The 24,011-nt window shown below is 45.0% G+C and overlaps 2 long non-coding RNA genes across 2 annotated transcripts in view; both read left to right on the forward strand.

The window, feature by feature from the left end:
* Positions 1 to 298: 298 nt before the first annotated feature.
* Positions 299 to 24,011, forward strand: part of LOC131514714 (uncharacterized) — a 30,359-nt gene continuing 6,646 nt past the window's right edge. The window contains exon 1 of the long non-coding RNA XR_009263227.1: positions 299 to 562. This is a non-coding gene — a long non-coding RNA (uncharacterized LOC131514714). The remainder of the gene's footprint in view (positions 563 to 24,011) is intronic.
* Positions 4,977 to 8,391, forward strand: LOC131514715 (uncharacterized). The gene is made up of 3 exons (XR_009263228.1): positions 4,977 to 5,161; positions 6,635 to 6,781; positions 7,113 to 8,391. It is a non-coding gene; the product is annotated as an uncharacterized LOC131514715 (long non-coding RNA).

Raw genomic sequence — 24,011 nt, forward strand, 5'->3', positions numbered from 1 at the left:
GCTGCAGGCAGGAGGTCCCCTCGCAAAAGCCAGGCTCCCGTCTGCTTCCCTACCCCTGTGCTCCTAGCCCCTTTTCACCACCCTCAAGAAGTGGGTGCAAGAAGTCTTGGCCTGTCTCCACTGGTGCTCTGGGCACTTTTAGGAATTTCCTGAAGACTTGAAGTCTGTGCCACGATCGTAAGGCTGAATGATACACTGTCTTGTACCCGTGTCCGCAGGTGTAACGACTCTGCATCACCATCTAGATGCTACTTTGGATCCAGAGTAAAGGACAGAGGTGGAAATGCACCAAACGATAAATAAATGCTTTGTGACTTGCCTTGAAACGAAAGTAGTGCTGACTTATACATCAACTCTGGCCTCTATCTCGCCTTTGCGACTGCTCTGTGTGGAATGAGTTGCAATTTCCAAAGTTAGAACTAAAGAAGGGACAGACGAATGTAATTAGGAGACTTAGGAAAGGAATACCAGGAGTCCGCCAGGCCGAGCTCTGGGTCATTAATAATGGCCTTCGATTTGGATACTGCTCTTTGAGTAGAAGCTTTAGAAATCTCCGCATCAGGTGAGGCTGTAATTGCTTACAGTGTTATCGGCTCTGTTGTCTCGTCATTTTCTTAGCTGTTTTATATTCTGGGCACAGAACCAGCTGGGAGGGATACAAACCCAGTGGCGTCTGTGGTCGTGGCTAGGTGCAGGTTTGGCTGGTATTTAAACCTTGGCTTTTATTCCAGTCGGTCTTATTGCACCTTCCTCAAAATGCTTGTTGGGTCACCTGGAAAGAAGTGATGCAGCTGAGCAGTGGAGGAGGTGAAGGCATAGCAATAGGGGAAGTGTTCAAAGGTTACAAATTATGCAGCGCTTCGAAAAATTCTTAATTAATTTGAAGCACCTCTGATGATATGCTTCCCCCCCCTTTTATACTTCCGTCTGTGTAAGGAAGGGCAAATGTACTCGCAGGTGGGTGCATCCTGACGCACCTGGTCTGGGTGTGACCCAGCAGATTTTCCTGCAGCGGGAGCCGGCTGGTTGCTCCCTCTACGGGGAAGATGGGGAAGACGGGGAAGACGCCAGGCGGTCGGGCCTCACCGGGAGGAGAGGTTGGATTGTGATGAACAGCGACCTCTAGCGCGTGGCTCAGGATTTGCACTGGGCTAAGAGAATGAAAATAGCAGCAGGGACGCGAATTCTTAAGAAATTCCCCCCCAAACAAAGGCGAGATAGACATTTCCTCATTGTTTTCCCTGGCACAGGCGCTCAGGACTGACGGCTGAAGATTTCCTTCCTTTGTGCCGCACGCTACCATCAGTGCTGGGGATGCTACTCAAATGTTGCTGTGTTGTTTTTTTTTTTGTTTTTTTCCCTCCAGCAGATTTCCTCCACGGAGATCCCTGGGATTTTTTTTTTTTTTTTAAAGGTTTCTCAGTTGCCTTTAGAGCTTAAACCAGAGAGTTCACCCAGGAGGACAGCATCAACGTCTCTGACCGTGGGTGTATGCGCGTGCTGGAGAGAGGGCTGAGGCCAAGAGGAGCAGAGAGGGGAACGCAGAGGTGGCATCCCCTGGGAGCTGTGGGGATGGTCGGGGGCTCCTGCTCACCCACTCCCTCAGCCACAGCAAGTCTCAGAGGTGCTGGGCTCTCCGGTTCTACTTAAGGTGGTAGGCTATTGAAGCCTTCCTTCCCTCTACCCTGGTGCTTGCAGCGGCACAGATCGGCCAGCCCAGAAGGCTATTACCCTCTCTTCTTCCCTTGTATTCTGCCCCTCCCGCTCTTCTGAAGCCAGGTTCTGAGTCTCAAGGGCCGAGTTTATGTCAAGCTAGTTCACGGGCTGATGGTGTTCATTCCCCCTGAATAATGGGGCCAGAGGGAGACCTCCCAGCTCTTTAGGAGCCAGGAGGAGATTCTTTGGAGAAAGGCTAAATAAAATCCCAGTTCCTGGCCCATGACTTTGCTGTTTTATCACGGGAATAGGGGTTTGGGGGTTGGGGAGGGAATACATTTTCCTATAACTCCAACCCATCAAAGGTTGATAGAGTCAAGCACACGTTTACTGTAACAACTGGGTTTGCCCTGCTGCTGCCTTTTAACAAAGCTTCAGAGTAGAAATGCTGCATCTTTACTTATTTATGATTTCTTTTTCTTGCTGTGGTTCTTCAGCTGTGAGCACATCACCGTGCTTGGGCTTTTCAGGTTTCATCAGTGCCTCCTCCCCCTCCCTGAATGATTAGATCAAGGATCTAAGCAGTTGCTTCGAGAGGGAGTCATCCTCACAGTTGAACCCATAGATTTATACCATACTCGGTCACATGCTCCCCTGATGTCACATTTCTGTGCCGGGGTGGGGAGCTGATGGGTGAGGATGGGCACACCAACGCGGGGACAAGATGAAGGGAATGTGGAAATTACATGACCTGATAGAGTCAGGGAGGCCTGTCGGCTCAATCAGCAAGCTTACCCAGATGGCATGGCTGAGCCTGTGGCCCAGCTTGGGAACAGGTTTGGGGCAAGGAGAGGGACAAGTGAAGAGGCTAAGCTGGGCATAGGTCCCTGGTTCCCGATACAAATGTTCAACACCTCAGGCTCTGTCTTTGGTGATATGGAAAGCTGTTAGAATCCCAGCCCAAGAAAAGCAAAATAAAAACGACACTTCAATGAAAGCAATACCAATAGACGAAGGTAATTCTGGCTGAGGTGGTGAGGTTCAGTGGAGGAGGGTAGGTAGATTTAGAGGGAAGAAGTTTGAGGAGGAAGAAGGTTTCCAGGGGAAAGGATCGGTATCTGTTCTCAGGCTGTGACAGTACAAAGAGAAAGATAGGTAGGAAGGCTAAATATTGAGAGAGGAGGGCAGGATTTATTAACGAACTGGATTAGAAAAGACTAAGAATGCACTGAAGGTTTCTCAGAAGTTTCTGTCAGGGAGTTGGCAAAATGGTGGCATTTACTGACTGGGCACTCAGGAAGAGCCAGCTTTTTCTGGAGGTAGACGGTGAACCCGGTGAGGATTATGCCTTGGAAGCAGAGGCCCTGCTGGAGAAAGACCCAGCTCACTCTTGATTCTTGCTGTTCCCCATCTATAGCACCTCTGCCTCCATCGGCACCATTTCCATTCATCCAGCATGCACATTCACCCGGCCCATGCCAGTGGCTGTCTGTCCTTCCCCAGATCTCCACACTGCCTCTCCTTTCTCATCTCATGCTCTTACCTCTTACTTACCAGAGTGAGCTAAGACACCCAGAAGGAAGCTATCACACTTGCCCCCATCTGGGTTCTTCACTTCCCCAGATATTTACTTGGCTCGCTTCTTCCTTCAGCATTCTGCTCAAATGTCACCTCCATGGCAAGGACTTTCCTAGCCATCCTATCTAAGATAACACCCCTGCCTTCCTCTATCCCCTTACCCCGCTTTATCTTTTCTTTATGGCACTTCATTGCCACCTGATGTGTATTTATCCGTGCTTTCTCCTCTTCCCCACTGGACTGTGACTCTGTTGTATTTAACACTGAATCTCCAGGACATCCAACAGTGCTGGGCACATAGGAGATGTTCAATAAACATTCATTCGGCAAGTGACTTACAGATGTCTCTATAGCTAACATTGTTGGCATCTCTTTCCTTCTGGAAATGCTGTCCTCCTTACAACGTTACTTCTTGTCTCTTCCTCTTTGACAGCAATTTATTTGTTTTCTGTTCTCCTGTTTTTCAAGGCGCAGATTCTTCACCTGTGTTTTTCTCTTTCTTCACTTTACTCACTGGGGACCACATGTGCTCTCAGAGCTTTATCTCTCACGTCTATGCCCCTGTCTTGGCATCTCATCTGAGTTCAGGCCCATATTTCCAGCTGTTTGGTAGCCATTTCCGTTTTGAAATCTCATTGTCACCTAAAGCCCCCAAATCCCCTGTCAGACTCACTTTCCCCTCCCAGTGTCACTACTTTCCCTCTTCCCAGCTAAGCCTGAAACCTTTCAATTTCTTTGCATTCCTATCTTTAAAATTTTTCCCAAACCACACCAAGTCCTACAATTTCTTCTTTCAGAATTCATTAACTAAGGAAATATTTATTGCCTAGGATATGGAAAACACTGTGTAAATGCTTTGGAGTTGGTGCTATAAAGATTTCTTCTTTACCCTCAGAGACTTTGTAACCAAAGCTTAGAGGTAAAACATGTTCAGGAATAGTTTTAAGGAGGAAAATAATGAGTTACAGATTCAGGTTATGAGGATATAGACGAGAGGAAAATTACTTCCATTTGAGTTCAGGAAGACTTCTAGAAAGAGGGACATTTGAGATGGGCCGTGAAAATTAGGTCATGCTTGGACATGCTAACCCTGGGGTTGGCCTTTCAGCCAGTGGGAACAGCATGAACAGAACACCAGACACAAGACAGCCATAAGTGAGGAGGGAGGATGATCGCTGAGCTGGGCTGGAGCTTGAAGCGAGGGTGGGGGGATCTGGAAGGAAGGTGAAGACAGGCCGGAGACTTATTTCTGTTGGAAGGCAGGGGAAAAGATTCAACAATATGATGCAGGTAAATAATGCGTCGGAGCGGTGTTTCAGGGAAGTTAATCTAGTTACAGCTTTGAAAATGGATCGGAGATAAGAAGTGCAAGATAGAGCATCATCGTCTAGGCTGGAGACCACAGCAGCCTGAATGTGGGTGGCAGGAGTAGAAGCAGATGTGGGAATGCAGTCACAGGGGGATGGCAGAGACACTGCTGAGGTAGAATGCACAGAACTTTGCATCCAGTTGAACATGGAGAACAAACAAAAGAGGGAAGAGTAGCAAAAAGGATACGGAGATATTGACCTCAAGTGGCCAATCCCCAAATCAGAAAGAGGGAAGAGTAGAGAACCACATGTGAGGAGGAGGAAAGTTATGAGTTTAGTTACATATCACAGCGCATGCTAAGCACCATTGTGACATCCAAGTGGAGCTTTCCAATGGGTAGTTAAACCTGTAAGCCTGAAACTCAGGACAACGGTCAGACCTAGAAGTAGCAATATGGAGGCCATTACCAAGGTAAGGGTTTAGGTCAAGAGATTGGTCACAATTGCCAAAGGATTGTGAAAAAGAGAAGACAAGATGGCCGAAAACGGTTCCTTGTGAAACACTTACACCGATGAGACAGGAGGAGGAAGGATCCAGAGAAGGCCCATAAAGAGAGGTGAGAGGAGAGAAAGTGTCAGAGAAGAGGAGGGTGGCAGTTTCAGGAAGGAGTCATGGACTCTGTAACCACCAAGATGTGGGAAAGGTGAAGGTTGGGAAGAAGCTGTTTAAGTTATGTAACCTCATGTCCTTCCTTTATCTCACTCTCACCCATGCTCCCCTGGCAGAGACCCTCACTTCCCACAGCTGGGACCCTCCCTTCTAAGGTCTCATCCCTGCTCCCATAGTCCACCAACTAGACAATCTCTCCCTGACACCATTTTCATGATATCATTTCTGTATTCTGTACAGAGGCAGAGAGGTGTAGTGGGGACAAAGTTAGACAAAGGGTCAAGAAACCTGGTTGTCTGGCTCTGCCACTAACTAACCATGGTCGCTTGGGCGTGAATTTGTCCAACCTATAAGGGACAAATGGGTTGTCCCTTGGGCGCCCATGGGCGCTTGGGTTGAATTTGTCAACCTATAAGTCCTCTTTCTCTCTAAATTCTAGGATTTCTTTCTACAACATCAAGGCCTAAACAGTCCTCCCAGGTTTATTGGGGTCTCCCCAAATTCTGTCTCAGTCTGCCCTCTCCAGCCTTACTTTCCAGGTTCTCTAAATGCACCCTACTCCGGTTAGACTGGTGTCTTCCTGGTCCTGTAACGAGAACGCACAGATTCCTGTCTCTGTGCTGTCTTCTACTTGGCTTTTCTTGCCTGCATGCCTTCTGATCTCCCCCATGCATGTGCCAATCCTAAAATCCTCCCTGGGCCAGCTCAACACTCACTTCTTCCATGAAATGTGCCCTGACTCCTCCAGTTCTCACTGGTATTTCTTTCTGCTGAACTCCTGGGCATCCATACAGAACATCTAAATCCTATTTTTATTATTAAAAAAATGCCACTGTTTTAGGCACTGTTAGTTTTGATTTTTCCATGAGTTGTAAGCTCTTTGGGAGGAAATGGACCACATCTTTTGCTTCCTTTGTATTCCTCACAGTATATTTCTTAGCATGTCACCGAACACCTAGCATGTTCTTTATGTACATGTGTCAATCAGGTTTTCTTCGAGAAATGTTAACACACACACACACACACACACACACACACACAGACTTATTTTAAGGATTGTCAGATATGACTGTGGGGTTCTGGAAAGTCCTAAATCTATAGGCAGGCAGAAGGCTGGAAACTCAGGCAGAAGTTGATGTTACAATTTTCAGGCAGTATTTCATCTCCAGGAAATCCAGTTTTTGCTCTTAAGGCCTTCACCTGATTGGACGAGGCCCACCCGCAACATTGAAGGTCATCTCCTTTACTTAAAGTCACCTATTGTAGATGTTAACCACATCTACCAAATGCCTTCACAGAAACAGCTACATTAGTGTTTGATTAAATAACTGGGTACTATAGTCTACCCCAAATGACACAAAATCAACCATCACAGAACACTTGCTTATGGAATCATATCAAGGAGTAATTCATTGTATAGGATTCAAGAAGGTGGGATCTTCAGAATAAGAATGAAGAAGGATCACCGAGAGACATTGATAAGAAGCAGTGAACATCCAGGACATTCAGAGAGTGGAAGCCATGTGGTGCTCCGGGATGAGCTGGTTGGCAAGAAGCTTATAAATCAGTAGGCATCTGCAGATTCTGGATATTTGAGGGTTAAAAGGAAGAGAGGGGGACACTACTCTTAGAAGGTACTGGAAATAAGTCCATGCAGAAAAAGAGTGGTGTGGGGTTGGGGTGAGATAAGGAGAAGAGAAGAAGCAGGGAAAGAAAGGAAGAGAGATGGGGGAGGGAGGAAGAGAGAGAGAGGAAGAGAGGGAGGGAGGAAGGTTGGAGGAAGGGAGGCAGAGAGAGAGAGACAGACCCAGGATTTTAAAATCCCAAGTCTTTGTTTGTTGTTTATGGTTAAATGAAACTAAGGTGAATTTAAGGAAGAAATTTTGCTTTCTTCTCAGGGAATAGACAGAGACTAATGAGAGACTGGAAATATGAGAATGAAGTCAATAGGAACCTACAGAAGGCAATGCAGATACCTCTAGTGAGGAGAGAGTTCTTGATGGATTTTTCAGATGACATAAAGCCAATTTTTATCTGGAAAGGTTTATTTCAAGCAAATTTGTGTAGATAAAACCTTGGGGGAGTAAAAAAAAAAAGCCCCCAAAACAACCCAAACAAGTAGAAAAGCCAAACAAAACTGCTTACAGCAGAAATCCAGATATTTGCTGCAAAACAATTAGTAATAGCATTGGCAAAACATTCTCGAAATAGACGAGCTTCACCATTAGCCTTCTGTGAATTCAAGCAAAGAGGCATCATTATACAAATTATATGCCTGGAGAAGGGGCTTCTGCATTGGGATGAACTTGTAAAAAGAACATTTAAACCAAAGGCAATTTTGCCTATCTGTAATTTGCTCTATTCCCCTCGCTATCATTGAAGATATTTACGCTTGAGCAAATTTCTCACTCTCAGTCTGATTTCTCCTTTTTCTCAATCCAGCCATGAAGTCATAAAATCCCCTGTTTGGGACAATATGATTTGCTGCCATGGAAACAATTACCATGTCACAAATTCATCTTGCCCCATGAGATGAAAGAGGAAAAGCAATAATACTAATATTTTGCAGTTCAATAGTGCCATTCATCCAGCAGTCACTAACTAGTAAATACCATCGATTTGCAGGTGGGGAAAACTGGAGCAGCAAAGCTCTCGTGCCTGGTCTTGAGCTCTGGAATTGCAGACTGTGGCAAGACTGTCCAGATATTTGTAATTCCCACCCAGAGTAGAAGCTAAGGAGCCAAACTCTTGGTCTCCGTTACTCTTTTCGGTTGGGGAATGAGAGTCGGCTCCTCTCCTGGCGCCTGTACTTCACCAACTGTTCCTAATTATGAGAGTATTTGATGGAACCTAGTTTGATAAACAAATGAAAAGCCCTTGGTAATTGTCACAGCAGTGAAAGCATTTACATCCATAGGAATGGAGAAGAAGTTTTGGAAAGCGCACTAAAACTCCAGCACTCACAACCAGCTCCACCTTGGCCTGACACCCCGCCCTCCATCCCACCTGGATGCTCATGGGCTTGGCTCCTGGCCATCATTGATCTTACCTGGAAGCTAATGGCATGTAAACCCCGGGGCCCCCTCACGTGTCCAGACCCCTTCCCGAGACTCTAAGAGGTGCCCTAGCCGTGTGTTCACTCAGACTGACCTTTAAAAACATCTACACTCTAACTTCTTCTTGTGTTGGGTGGTGTTGGAATAGCCTTTTGGGATTCTGGTAAGGGGAAGGGAGTTATGAATGCCTTTGGATTAAGAGGTTTTAGTCACTTCTGTTTATAGTGGAATTATTGCTAGCCATTTCTGACCCACAGAGGCTTCCAGGAGTACTCTCACTGCCCTGATCCCCATGCATGGTGAGAGGCAGTAATATGTCTCAAGAGCCCATTACTGGAATCAGGCATTGTTGGCCTTCTTTCTTCATGGAGAGATGTGCAGCATGCAATAATTTACCTTTATTTTGAAATGGATGACCTGGCATTCCTCAGATCATTGGACACCTTTTTTTTCTTTCTTTCTTTCTTTTTTTTGTTGCTATAGGTTTCTGAACCTTCATAGGGTTTGTTTCCTAGCCTCCTGAGTGCACGTGGCTTAGTTAGGTTGGCAATGTAGTAGCCACTTGCTCATCCAATCCAATTAGCATAATGTCATTAGTATAATGGGCCACTGTGATATTCTGTGGGATGTTTAACCAGTCCAGGTTTTTATCTTGGACTACGTTATGACAGAAGGGAAGAGAGTTAATACTGCCCTCAAATCAAACTATAAATATACAGTGTTATGTGTTTCTGATCCTCTTTTTTGATAGGGATGGAAAATAATACATTTGCCAGATCAGTGGCTGCATTCCATATACCCAAGGCTACGTTCATCTGGTCTAGCAAATATGCCCCATCTCGTATAGCAGCTGCATTTGGGCTTGATTGAATGGCAGTCATCTACTGTCATCCTCCAGGATCTGTCTGGGTCTTGCCGGGGACAGACTGGTGAATTAAATGGAGGTCAGAGGGGGTTTGCGAGCCCTATATCCTTTAAGCATTTGTTTCCTGCCATCCCCCCAGAAAGCTACAATGCTTTTGATTTACCATTTTGAACTGGGTTTGGGAGAAGCGTCGTTTCAGAGGTTTCCACTTGGCTTTCCCACAGACCAATGTGGGTGTATGTGCACCCATTTTTTTATTTGGGGACTGTGGAAATGGCAATCAATGGGTCCTTGGATTCAGTGGGCCCAGTGTAAGCCAGACCTGGGCCAGACTACCCTCATTTATTACCTAGAACCCACATGTCCTCAAGAAAAGGAGGGCCATATCGGTGCTTTGAGTCTCCAGTTACAAATGTCAGGTCAGATCTTATATTCGGTAGACCTCAAAATGTTTCACATCCCCCTTTCCTTAGGGTGCCCATGGCAAATGGACTGGAGGAATCCTTACTGGATACACTTGCCATGATGTTATAGGGTCCTTCCTTCCAGGACCCAGCCTCCCCTTTATTAGGTTCCAGGTCCATAAAACTTGTTCACATCTGGGAACCGGGCAGGGGATGGCTTTTTATTGGGATGATAACTCTCAGCGTCCCGATCATTTGTCCTTGATAACTCTCAATTTCAGATTGAGTAGCATCCTTGCTGGGTGCCCATTAATTTTGTCCTGGGGATATTAATCCTTAATAGAGAACAACAGGTGCTTCTGCAGTCTCAGAGGTTTTGGAACAATCTGGAAATTGAAGACGGTTGAGGGCATTAGCCCACATGCCCCACCCCATGTATCACTTGGATTAAATGAACTCCAAGGTTCATTTTCATCCTGAAATATCTTTAAAGACTGACCTTTTCATCCATGCCTACCTTTCCCTTAAGGGACAGCAAGGAACAGACTGTGGGAGCAGACCACAAACGTTTGAATTGTGACTCTGGAACCTCCTAGCTGTGGGAACTTGAGCAAGCTACTTAATATCTGAGCCTCAGTTTCTTCATCTGTAAAATGGTCATAACAAAATACCACCCCTCAGAGGATGAAATGAGTTAATATGCGTAAAGCATTTATAACAATGCATGGCATATATTGGGTACTTTTCCATAAGTATTTGTTGCCCTGGTTCCTTCACTCAACAAGCTCATGCTCACTTTCAGATATGGGCATTCGTTTCTGCTGCCACTGTGCCTCTGTGGTGGGTTGCATTTCACCTTTATCACAGCACTCAGCACATTTGTTGTGGTGATTTGGCCTGCCTGATTTTCCTGCCTTGCTCCAAGCTCTTCAAGGGTGCAAGTGTGTTTTGTCACCGCTCCACTCCTGACACGGTGCAGCTGTTCAGCAAATGCTCTTGTGGACAAATAAGTGGGCTTGCAGGACAGGGACACCAGCCTGCCTTAGGCTGGGGCCTCAGGTGACTTTGGGGCCCCTCCTTTTCTTAGCCAGGTGCAGCTGGGTTTTCTGTCAGGTGTGCGCATCTGGATCTCTCGGTGACTACTCTCAGGCTGACCCCTCTGGCAAACAAATCATCCTCCAGGAACTCATGCCTCGATCGTTGCTTCTGTTGTCCATTTCACCTACTTACCCTGTGTTCCGGCCCCTTGCTTGTTTTGGCTTTGGGGCACTACTCGTTCTCACCTCTTCTCTGGTTTGGGGGTTATTAGTTAGCTTCTAAAAACCGACACCCCAGATCTGCCCACCTCTGCTTTGACCTCCACAATTCTTTAGTTTTTGTTTTGCTCTCCAGGTGGTGCAAGCAAGTCCCTTGTCTCTGTTCTGGCTTTTTGTACTAAGACCCTTGCCTAGCTTCTGGCATCTTATAGCTGGAAACATCCTTGACATTTCCCATCTCCAGCCTGGATGTTTGGTTGGTCTTGCCTGATCATCCCTTCTAGAGGAGGGATAGCACAGTCACTCACAACCACTACCCATTCTGTGTCCAGGGAAGACAGAGCTAATCAATCACAGCACTCTTTTAGTGTCCCTATGAGGTTGCAAAGCATGTGCAAATTGATACTCCCCGTCCCATCCTGTTTGCCATCCCTCGATTACATGATGGCCCTTGCCCATGTAAATTCATTTTACTATTTCTCCTCTGCTTCTCTGCACTTGGCCTTTTTCCTGTCCATTTGACAGATAAAACCTGCCTACAATTCTTCTTAGCTTCTGGCCCCCTACCAGACATCTCTGGGGGCTGTTGTGCTTCAGCTACCAGGTTGCTACAGAATCTGGCACAGTTATGCCCATTATGGGCCAAACAATCCTTCTATCACCAGGAAGCAGCCTCTCTGCCTCAGGTTTGAAGGAAGCCAAAAGAAGTCACAGATCTCTTCTGAAATAACAAAGAGCCACAGACTGGGAGCCTTAAGCAAAATAAATTTTTTTCCGCATAGTTCTGGACGCTAGAAGTGTAAGATCAAGGAGTAGACAGGTTTGGTTTTTCCCGATACTTCCCTCTTTGCCATGTGGATGGCCATCTTTTCTTTTCTGTGCCTGGTTGGTCATAGGATTATCTTTGGGACAGAGCCAGGTCAGATTGATTCAAAGTGTTTTCCCGGGAATCACTCAAAATTGGCCTCCCAACTAGGTTCTATGGAGAGCCCAACTCTTCTGTGCATTCACGTGTCCTCCACAAAACAAATCCTTACTCCATCCTTCTATCCCTTAGGACCATAGTGGTGATGTGGGTCAATGCCATTTTTTAGCCCTATGCTGGGGGTGGAAGTTGTGGTGTGAAAGGTAAAAGGTTGAAGTAGTCTTCCTTCCACGTGGTAGTTTGTTCAGTCTCCCCTTTTCTCGTTTGGCTCCTTGTCACCTGGTCCCATCTCCTGCCCTAGAAAGGCCACGAAGAATCAGGCTGGAAACCTGGGGCAGGATGCTATACCCCAGGGCCCAGGATTTTGGGAGAAATGCATTTTATTCCTGTGCGCTCTTTCCTGAGGTTTGTCTTCTCTCAGCCCTTTGCTCCACTGCAGGGCCAAGATCAGTGTGTCACTGAAAGAAGGGGCTCGGGAGGCCGGCCACTCTGCCTTTGGTATTGGCTGCTTACACTGCCTAATCTCAAGAATCTCAAGGGGTTGTCTCAGCTGTGGGGTTCCAAGGAAAGCTGTAAACCTGATTGAAGAGGTTACAGACTAACTGCCTGCAGGCACTAGAGGTTGTATATTTTGAAGAAATAAAAACTTAAATAATAATGCTTAAAACTTGAGGAGTTCACTCAGAATTCCTTATTTCTGTTTTCTCTTGAGAAATAAGATGTCATGTCAATGTTGGACCCATATTATCATGGCACACATTGGCCGAAGTCAAGTGATGGCTCCTCCTTTAGATGGTGTCATGGGCTAAATTGTGTCCTCCCAAAATTTATATGTTGAAGTCCTAACCCCCAGTTCCTCAGAATGTGACTGTATTTTGAGACAGCCTACAAGAGGTAATCAAATTAAAGGGGGTCATAGGGTGGACACTGATCTAATATGGCTGGGATCCTTATAAGATGAGGAAATGAGGACACAGGCAGACACAGAAGAAAGACTATGAGGACACAGTGAAAAGATGGCCATCCACATGGCAAAGAGGGAAGTGTCAGGAGAAACCAAACATGTCTACTCCTTGATCTTATACATCTAGCCTCCAGAACTATGAGGAAATAAATTTCTGCTGTTTAAGGTGCCCAGCCTGTGGTACTTTGTTATGGCAGCCATAGTAACCTAAGACACATGGGGATGTTCTCCAGTGGGCCATGCTTCCCACCACTCCTCTTCCTGGCCCACTTCTGCCATCTCCATCCCTTCTCTGACCCCCGAAGGCATTTTGTTTGTGATCCAGGCCTCACAGGAACAGAGAGAGTGTTTTTTTCCTGGTTGAAGGGAAGGGACCTCCACCTACTTCCCTCACAATCCTACAAAGTGGCAGATTGATAAATTCTGAATCTTGGCCAAATATGTATACATTTCATCCCAAATAACCTCTTTTAGGTATTTAGGATTTATTTATATTCCGAGTGACCATGGGTAGCGTGGGCCAAGTATATTCATCTTGGACTGGCAGTTCTGGGACTTCTCTGACCAGGTATGGGATTTAAGAGGCTGAGCTGGTGTGGGGGTAGGCGAAGGTGACTCTCAGGAGGCAGGTGGAATCAAGAAAGATCCAAAAGAAAGCTGAGGCAACATCTGAAATGAGGGGCATGCAGAGGCTATACGTGGAAAATTAATCTGAAGAGGCAAGGAAGAGTCTTGGAAACTAGGTCTGAGGCAACAGGACATGGAATGGAGATATAGGTCAGGAATATGCTTAGGGTTAGGGAGGAAGTAGGGAGAGCTGGCCTGAGCTGGAAAAAAAAAATCCATCAGGTCATTTGTAGGGTACCTATGGCTTTGTCCCTGGGGAGGAGGGAGCTGTTAAAGGTCTAGAAGAGAGCAATGTTGCCCTGCATTCAGGAAGGACAAGCAAAGACACTCCTCTTATTTGCTTCTCAGTACAACTTATATAGGTTGTAGGCCTATATTTGAGTCATAAACCAAATTAAAGTGTACAAAGTCCACAGAGGATAGACTCCCCACTTACCCCAGCACTATAAGAACTCACCAGTTCACACACGAAGGATTAACAGGGAACTGACATTGATAGTAATGCATATAGCCCTCTCCCTCCACTACTCTATCCTATTGTTTTTGTCCCAGAATATTCTTCTTTTGATCCCTTCTATGTGAGAGGATAGGGAATTGTTTCCTCCTTCTGAGGTTTCTGTGAGGATAGTTTTGTTTATGCTAGTGGAGGAAAAGCAGGGATTTTGAGTAATAGATTGAACAAAGGCCAGTCTTTGCCCAAGGTGGAATAGACCATGCCAATAATTGTCCTCGTCGCCTATTTTCTAGATTTATCAGTGCTCATGAGGCAATGCTGGCACCATGGCTTTATTATGTCAACTTTCCACTGTGTATAGAGAGAATAAATCATTTTTTTCCTCTCTGTACCATAACTTTATACACACAAAGACTCATGGCTCCCCTTAATCTCTTTCCTTACAAACCAAACATAGTCCTTCTTATTTGTGTTTTCTTGTAAGCCTTATTTTTCCAAAAAAAAAAAAAAAGAAAAAAAGAAAAAAGAAAAAAAGAAAGAAAAGAATTCTTGTTCTCATTTTCTTCTGAAACTTCTTTGGTCTACATTGATTTTGAAATTTGGAACTTGAAGAAGAATATAGTTAGTATCCCCACTGGGTCTGGACTTATGAAGGCCAAATCAAGAGTAATAAACACATGCCTATTTGACCTTGGAGTGAGTCCCTGCATCCCAGCCCAGCACGCCATTGTTGGTCGTTGCAGTGGGGCCCCCTGTGGACCTCCAAATTATTTATTACTCATACTCAGCCAGACCAACAGTCCCAATTCTCAACTTGCCCCATGTTTTTTCATATGGGAATCACTTTGCTTTTTTAAAAATTGAGTCTCATTTTATTGATCTGAGCCCAACCTCTAATTTTGACAATGTACATGTTTTATTATCCTCTCTCACACAATAGGCCATTATTTTCAGTGCCCTGATACTTTATCATAAATATTTTGGCCTGACAAGAATCACATCTTTTGAAAATTCACATAATGGAATTCCAAACTACAAAATAAATGTACCAATTGTGTTATTATCCCCTAGCCATATCTATCTTATGAAAGGAAGCATTTGCTTCATTAAATAAATAGTAACTTGTATTTTAATGCTCCCCCCAAATCACATCTGTAGAGTATGTATTAAGTTGGCTAAGAAAAACTTTTCACTAATTTATTCATACTTTCAGTATTATTGTGATTCCATTATGTGCAAGGACATGGAGGACATAAGGGAGATGAGACATGTCTGCTCCAGCCTTAAGGACCAGACTCCTCTTTTCAACTGGCCATGAATGGTAACAGGGACTGAGTGTATGTTCTCTTCTCTCCGTAGACATAATTCAGATTCACAGTAATCAATAAAGGCTTATTCTACAACTGAGCATAGTGGATAACTACTTCCAATAAACCACTCCCTTTCCATCCTCTTCTCCAAATACACATACCATATTTGCCTCTGGTCTAATGCATGGGAAGTTTTATTTATTTTTTAATTTTTTTAATGTTTATTTATTTTTTAAGAATGAGAAAGACAGAACGTGAGTGGGGGAGAGGCAGAGAGAGAGGGAGACACAGAATCCAAAGTAGGCTCCAGGCTCTAGGCTGTCAGCACAGAGCCCAATGCAGGGCTCGAACTCACAGAATAGGAGTCAGGACCTGAGTCAACGTCGGATGCCCAACCGACTGAGCCACCCAGGTGCCCCAGGAACTTTTATTCTGTAATAAGAGCAGGAAAAGAAGATAAGATAGATGGAGGAGATACTGTAACATCTGTCTCCACCCAGCCCAAGGAGCAGCAGTGGGATTATCCAGGTGAGGAGCTGGTGGAATCATTCAGACTGTGGACATAAACTCAGGTTACAAAGCATGGCCCAGAGTGGTGAAGGAGAGAGCTTTTCTCCCAGGCATGTCAGGAATCTCATGTTGTTCTGGTGCTCTGATGACTGGACATGTTGGGACCATTAGGAGATAACGCCTCTCACATGGGGCTTTAGATTCTCAGAGAAAGGATGGCCATTTGGAGTGTACGGGAAAGGCTCATTATTGCTAACTTTGCTCCCCTTCTGAGAATTCCTAGTAAATGTAGGAAATGGGGGTGTGACAACCAGCTTGGAGACTTAATGGGTAGTATGAGATAAAAATTGAAGATTCCTAGCTATGGTGGAGTGGGGAGTTGAAAAAGGAGTAGGAGTGGGGAGTTGAAAAAGGGAAAAACTAATATCTTAAATTTACATTACATATCTACATATTGGGTACTTGACATATTTTGTCTTACCTTATTCACATGATAGATATTGTCTTCCTTATTTTCAGATAAGTAAAGGGAGACTAAAAGAGGTTAAGTAACTTAACCAAACCAGGATTTGATTATGAGTCTGCTTGGCTCAAAGGCTATAGTTTTTTCCATGACATTATTGAATTGTTTTTATGAATGAGATTCCCTTGTATGCTCTTCTATTGTCATGTCATATGATCTAACCATGTAAACTTGGTTTACTTTGGGAGGGAGAACTCTCATAATTTTATAATGATAATGTGACTCATCATCACTCTTCCCTTATAGAACACTTCCAAGTTGGGGCACCTGTGTGGCTCAGTCGGTTGAGCCTCCAACTTCTGCTTAGGTCATGATGTCACAGTTTGTGAGTTCAAGCCCCACATCGGGCCTGCCAGAGCCTGCTTAGGAGCCTGTGTACTCCTCCTCTTCCCCTCCCCCACTCGTGTTCTTTCTCTTAAAAATAAATAAGCATTAAAAAAAGAATACTTCCAAGGAAACAGTGAGAGAGTATACAATGTTTTAGTATATTTCTCTCCTGTAATAGAAAAGGCATCCCAGGGCGCCTGGCTGGTTCAGTTGGTAGAGCAAACTACTCTTGATCTTGGGGTTGTAAGTTTGAGTCCCATGTTGGATGTAGAGATTACTTAAAAATAGAATCTTAAAAAAGAAAAAGAAAAGAGAAGAAAAGAAGAAGAAACAGAAAAAGGGTCCCAAATCTGATCTGGGGCAGAACTTTTCTATGTGATAAAAATCTATGACCTCCTTCTGGAAAAAAAGTGCTTATGGAATTTTCTGTTGAACTTTAGTAGAATGAAGATTTGGTCTAGGTAGTTAGTTACCTACCCACCCAGCTGACTCTCAGCTGATTGTCTGAAAGGAGTTCCCAGGCCTTTAACCAGACATTCTTCTTATTTTGTACTTAACAATGATGTTTTCACTATTCTCTTTTCCTGTAAAGTATCTCTGACTTGGCCTCTTCTATAGGCCTTTTTCCCTTGCAAGCAGGATATTAGAGATATTTTGATACTCGCTCATAGCTAAATTATCTGAAACTTTTTCCTTAACACAAATAATAATAAACACTAATAGTCAACATTTATCAAATTCCTACAACATAAGGCAAGGTTCTAAGCACATTCCATGTGTTATTTTGTCTTCATAACAACTTGATAAAGTAGGTACTATTATCACCCCCATTTCAAAGATGAGAAAATCCAGACAGACTCAGGGAAGTGAAATAATTTGCCCAGCAACACACGGCTTGCTATATGGTGGCACTGGTCTAGGAATCCTGACAGTCTTCTTCCCCACAATGCTTGAAAGTCTACTCTCTTATTCTGAAAGGTTTGATTACTTTTGCCTTCATGGAACTTTGAATGTGGATGTACTGATGGTGTCTATTGGGTTTTGCATGGGCTTTTCAGTTAGAAAAGAGGCAAAATGTTACCCTTGCTTATCTGGTTGAAATGTGTCATAATCATCTCATCTTCTTTGTTTGAACCAAATTCAAATTTTAGCTTTTGTTGGGGGAGGTGGAAAGGTTTCGAGCTGAGGAGTGACATGACCTGAGCTGTATTTTAAAAGGCTCACTCCACAGTCTGTAGAAGAGACTATAGGAGGAACAAGGGCAGAAGTAGGGAGGACACTTAGGAGACACTCACAGTAACTCGTGTGAGGGGGAATGGTGTCTAGGACCAAAGTGTGAGAATGAGCTAGAGTCTAGTATATTTTGAAGACAAAATGAAAAGGATTGGTGGGTTGGCTGGGGTAAGGAGTCAAAGATAGCTGGATCTGTGGATGCGAAGGAGAAGAGGGCGCATCCTCTGGACCATCTGCATGAGGATAGGAGCGGTCTACACCAGCTCCTCTCCACAGACCAGAATTTCTGCAAGCCTTTACCTCTACTCTGTTGAAATTTTCCTAAACCCTAAGGGAGAGAATAGCAAGGTTTTTAATTTTTTTCATTATTTTTTGTCTTTTAATTTTATTTTAGAGGGGGGAGGGGCAGAGGGAGAGAGAGGGAGAGGGAGAGAGAGAGGGAGAGAGAGAGAGAGAGAGAGAGAGAGAGAGAGAGAGAGAGAATCTCAGGCAGGCTCCATATTCAGCACAGAGCCTAACACAGGGCTCAATCCCACGACCCTGGGATCATGACCTCAGCAGAAATCAAGAGTCAGGTGCTCAACCGACTGAGCCACCCAGGTGCCCCACAAGAATGGCAAGTTTTTGATGGGTCATGCTAGTCACGGTTCTTTCTTCTTGAAGGTTTTCTCTTTCACCTGTTTCCAGCACTGCATATTCTCATAATGCTCACAGTTTTGATTTGATTCTTATTTTTGTTTTAATTTCCCCTTTTTAAGCTGTGTTTTCCGTATTGTATTAAATATCTTTTGAGGCATCTTCCCAGGCCATGATCCCCTTCTTCTGAGAATTGTCTCCCCCAATCTCAGGTGAGGTCCTCGTTGGCCCTGTAATTTTTTATAGACCTCCTGTGTAATCCTTTTTTAAAAAAAATTTTTTTAACGTTTATTTATTTTTGAGACAGAGGAAGACAGAGCATGAATGGGGGAGCGTCAGAGAGAGAGGGAGATGCAGAATCTGAAACAGGCTCCAGGCTCTGAGCAGTCAGGACAGAGCCCGACGCGGGGCTCGAACTCACGGACTGCAAGATCGTGACCTGAGCTGAAGTCAGACACTTAACTGACTGAGACACCCAGGCGCCCCTACCTCCTATGTAATCCTTAACAAAAAAGTAACTACTCCCTAATTTATCAGTTGACAAACCTGGATTTTCTTATGGAGGTTTAGCCTGTGGATAAATCTTACTAGTGCTCACAAGAGCATTAATGCCTTCATGTTAGTCACAGAACAGATAGTAAGGGATCCATATGTATATGTTTATCTGTATATAAGTTTATGCATATTACACAGATTAGAGCAGGACCCACTAGCCCACCTTACTGAGTGCTTGACAAAGTGAGGGACACCCAGCTGAAACTGACTTACACACAAACATGAATTCTTTGGCTTCCGTAAGTGAAACATTGAGGGCAGCCTAGCTTCAGGAATGGCTGAATCCAGGCAGTCACGTTACATAATTAGGAATTTGTCACTTGGCACTGAGAAAGAATAACATCTGGCCATTTGCAGCAACGTGGATGGAACTGGAGGGTAATATGCTGAGTGACATAAGTCAGTCAGAGAAGGACAGATATCATATGTTCTCACTTATATGTGGATCTTGAGAAACTTAACAGAAGACCAGGAGAAGGGGGAAAAAAAGTTACAGAGAGAGAGGGAGGCAAACTGTAGGAGACTCTTAAATACTGAGGACAAACTGAGGGTTGATGGGGGGTGGGGGGGGAGGGGAAAGTGGGTGATGGGCACTGAGGAGGGCACCTGCTGGGATGAGCACTGGGTGTTGTATGGAAACCAATCTGACAATAAATTATATTAAATTAAAAAAAGGAATCTGTAGCTCTGCTATTTTCGTCTGTGTTCTCAGTCAGGCTCTCCTGACCCGAGGAGCCCCCGCAGCTCCAGGCTTACATCTCACCAGCTGGAAACTTCGGTGAAAAGAGAGCTGATTTCAGTGATTGGATCTCACTGGGATGATTTCGTTCATTTTCCTGACCCTGCTCCCAGCATCCTCCCCAGTGAGGATGCTGGGACACAATACCCTTTGGCTCTACAGAACGGGAGTGGAAAGGGCATAGTTTTCTGATAAAAAAATTATCAGATGAAGGAAGATGGATGCCAGGCTGTCCATCAACAGGTGCCCTCTCTAAGATTTAACTTCCGTTTCTGCTCCCTTGGGCTCTATCTTTGGTGCCAAGTATCTCCCACTGGGGCCCGGGTTACCAGTGCCCACTGAATTCCCAACTCAAGACCCAAAGTGCCTTTTTGAAAGTGAAACAATGAGGTTGTTTCTTAAGGAGCTTTAAAAAAATACTTCCTCCTCCACTGCCCGCTTGAATTTAATCTTTTATATTTCCATCAGAAATAATTTCTAGTGTTCTTTCATCTGCAAATAAGCACTGGTGTTGTCTTTGTCTGCATGTATTATTTATCATTCAATTCATGGTGTGTATTTGTCGATCAGCCTGTGGGCGTCTGTGCCTGAATTTAAATGAGAATTTATCTGTGTGGTCAAAGAAACCCTTTAGGAAATCAACTCCCAGAAGAGGCCTGGAAGGCAGCAGCTTGGCCTTGTGCTGTGCTGGGAGCAGGAAGCTACATCAGAACAGCTAGACCTACAGAGGGCAGGGAGCCCCTCTCAGCTCTAAGATCACCAGGCAAGTGTGGATCTAGAAACATCGAGGGCATCTTACAGATCAAGCACAGCCTCAATGCAGCCCCAGCGAAGACTTTCTAGATTATATGACAGCAGTGATACAGAGTGGATGGTTAGCTTGCATCTCACAATTGATGAGAACTCACTGCCCATTCTCCCACTTTATGGTTTATAATTCCCCTCAAAAGGGACAACTGCAAGGAAAAGGAACTGAGATACAGTCCACTAATTCCCTTCTACTATTTTTTTTCTAACATTTATTTATTATTTTTGAGACAGAGAGAGACAGAGCATGAACAGGGGAGGGTCAGAGACAGGGGGAGACGCAGAATCTGAAACAGGCTCCAGGCTCTGAGCTGTCAGCACAGAGCCCGACGCGGGGCTCGAACTCAGGGACCGCGAGATCATGACCTGAGCCGAAGTCTGACGCCTAACCGACTGAGCCACCCAGGCTCCCCAATTTCCTTGTACTATTAACTGATTATGAGTTTTCAGAGTTTGTTGGTAGAAATTACAGTCACTACTTGCAAAACAAAAACAAAAAAACCACGTCTCTGCATGTAGTCTGTTGAAAATAATAGTTCTCCCTCCGCACCAAAGGGCTTCTGTCCCCATGGCAACATGCGAACTCCTGGATATAAGCTGGAGTAATAAACACTTGGAGACCTTTTTGCTCACTCTGTGGACCCTGGGTTTGGTTTTATTTGTCCTGGCTGGGAAACCAGCCAATGGCCCATGCCCTGGGAGCTGCAGGCTGAACGTGGAGCCGCCCAGACTTTATGGTGATAAATCCCTGAGTGCAGACCTCTTCTTTTGATGCACCTTTTAGAGATTTTGTTAAAAGGACGGATGCTTTTTTTTTTTTTTTTTAAAGAATCACAAGTTGAACATTTTCCTTTAGCGTTGTTGAAACGAAATTTTTAGGCCTTATCTCCACAATGGGGTTTCGGTTTCTTTCCCCTCCTTCTTTCCTTCCCCAAATATTAACGGAGCAAATGAAATACAAGGCATCGCTGCCGCCAAACTGGAGAGGCAAGACTCACGCATGAATCAACACAACGTATGGCAGCTCCCGCTCAGCCCCGCCCTGTGGCACACAGAGCAATTCACACAGGGCACCGTGACCTAATAAACTGGAAGGACCGTCAAACTACAATAATTCCCTTTGTGAATCTCATTCAAGAAAACATTTCAACATCCAACCAGTCCCTAGAGTATTGTGGATTGTGCATGCTTATTGGACAGGCTGTCCTTCTAAACGCTGCCAGAACCTGGGCGGCATGTGAATCATGACCCCGGGGACTATGACGGCCTTTCCTCATCCCCTGTGCTTCCTTTCTTCCGCCTGCCTTTCCTGTCTTGCATTCCCACTTGCTAGAGAATCTCTCTTCAGTCCCTAACTGCATGGTGACTTACCTTCATTCTTGACGGACATCGTCTCCTAAAATTTCACAACATAGAAATGTCAATTTCAGAACGCCTCGCTTCCAGCCGAGCGCACGGGATGTGTGAATTTGCCTGATGGAAGCCCCCTTTTGACACTTGAATTGCTTACTATCTTTTCTCCTTTGGGTGACAGAGTTCACATACAGCCTTCTCTTTGTCTCACAAATACGACTTTTCTTTGATATATGATGAGGTCCAATGCGGCGTGCCTTCTAGAGCCCCCATCAGGTGCCAGAGAGCTTGGTTGTGGGGGAAAAGGGCAGACTGAGGGGCCAGACGCTCTGCCATTGACACACCGTGGTACTTTGGCAAATCCCTTTTCGCTGTGCCTTCATTTGCTCCTTTTTCTTTTTTTTTTTTTAATTTTTTTTTTTTAACGTTTATTTATTTTTGAGACAGAGAGAGACAGAGCATGAATGGGGGAGGGGCAGAGAGAGAGGGAGACAGAATCGGAAGCAGGCTCCAGGCTCTGAGCCATCAGCCCAGAGCCCCACGCGGGGCTCGAACTCACGGACCATGAGATCGTGACCCGGGCTGAAGTCGGACGCTCAACCGACTGAGCCACCCAGGCGCCCCATTTGCTCCTCTTTCTTTTTTTTTTATTTTTTATTTTTATTTAAAAAAATTTTTTTTTCAAAGTTTTTTATTTATTTTTGGGACAGAGAGAGACAGAGCATGAACGGGAAAGGGGCAGAGAGAGAGGGAGACACACAGAATCGGAAACAGGCTCCAGGCTCCGAGCCATCAGCCCAGAGCCTGACGCGGGGCTCGAACTCACGGACCGCGAGATCGTGACCTGGCTGAAGTCGGACGCTTAACCGACTGCGCCACCCAGGCGCCCCATTTGCTCCTCTTTCAAATGGGGACAATGTACGTCATAGGGCCATTGTGGAACTTATGAGTTAACTTACATAAAGCACTTAGAATAGTGCTTGGCACAGAGTTAACTACACATTAAGGATAGCCATTGTTAGTCAGACAGTGATGATACTGTGGCTAACGTCTTTTAAATGTTTAGTAGGGGCCAAGTATTATACTAAGGGTTTCATGTGAGTTATCACATCTAATCTGCATAAAGCCTTATGGGATACATACTTGTTACCTTGGTCTTGGAGATGAGGAAACTTGTCACGCAATGTCCCTCAGTTAACTAGTAGCAGAAACAGGCTACTAACCTGGTTTCGTGTGGCACATACACTTAGTTACTATGCTGGGCTGTGTGTACATGAGTTTTTGTTTTTGGTTTTTTGGTACCGGGAAAGTTCTGGGTAGGAAAAAGCAACCTTTTCCAGAGAGTGATTTTCGTCTTAGTAGTACCACCTCTGGAGTTGAGAAACTAATTCCTATTCCATAATGACTAGATCTGCGCAGATAATTTTAAGCTAATGATACCAGCGGGTCCTCCCCGTGAACGTCTTGGTGTGCACACGCCTCTCAGATTCCTCGTAGGTTATACATGGCCAGGGAAAAGCTTGGCCAGTTTCAGAGATGGATCCAAAGCCACATCGAGGAAGAGGAGTGGGTAGTGGCTTGAATGGCACTTAAGAGTGCTTCTCCTCCCTAACACCAGCCCTCTGTTCCAATAAATCAGTTTGGTTGTCACCTCAGAGGGAACTGAAAACAATGGAGTCCAGAACACAAATTCTGAAAAGAACAAGAAGGGGCGGGAGCGGGGGCTCTCCACAGGGCAGAGGCCTGGGCAGCTGGGAGTACTTGAGGGTAGTAGACACCTGAAGTCCTCTGGGAGCCCCTTAATGAAGAAGATGTCTATCAGAAGAACTAGTGATGATAACTCTGCCTAGTTCTGGCCTTGGGTAGCCCGGGAAGGTTCTGGGAGCCAACAGCTATTGTCCTCACGTGCCAAATCTCAGCTTCACCTGCACTGGTTATTCTTTGGGGGTATTTAGTACTGGTGTGTGAAATTTCACCCTGTTAAAATAATTGATGTGATGACAACAACAGAAAACATCCTACTGGGCACATGGGCTCTGGGGAAATTGAAGCTGCCCTTTGTTCTTTCCCTCTTGAATATGCATTTTCCAGCTAACTGATAAACCAATCCCCAGCCTCCTTCGATAAACTCAGTGGACTGCTCTGTCCAGAAATGAAAGTCTCTGTATTTACAAGAAGCCATCCCCTACCCCACAGCTTCTATGCCGTTTGTGGCTCTGTCTCAATTCACAAAGGACATGTTTCATTTTCTTT

The sequence above is a fragment of the Neofelis nebulosa genome, chromosome 6 (assembly GCF_028018385.1).
Source record: "Neofelis nebulosa isolate mNeoNeb1 chromosome 6, mNeoNeb1.pri, whole genome shotgun sequence".
NCBI lineage: Eukaryota > Metazoa > Chordata > Mammalia > Carnivora > Felidae > Neofelis > Neofelis nebulosa.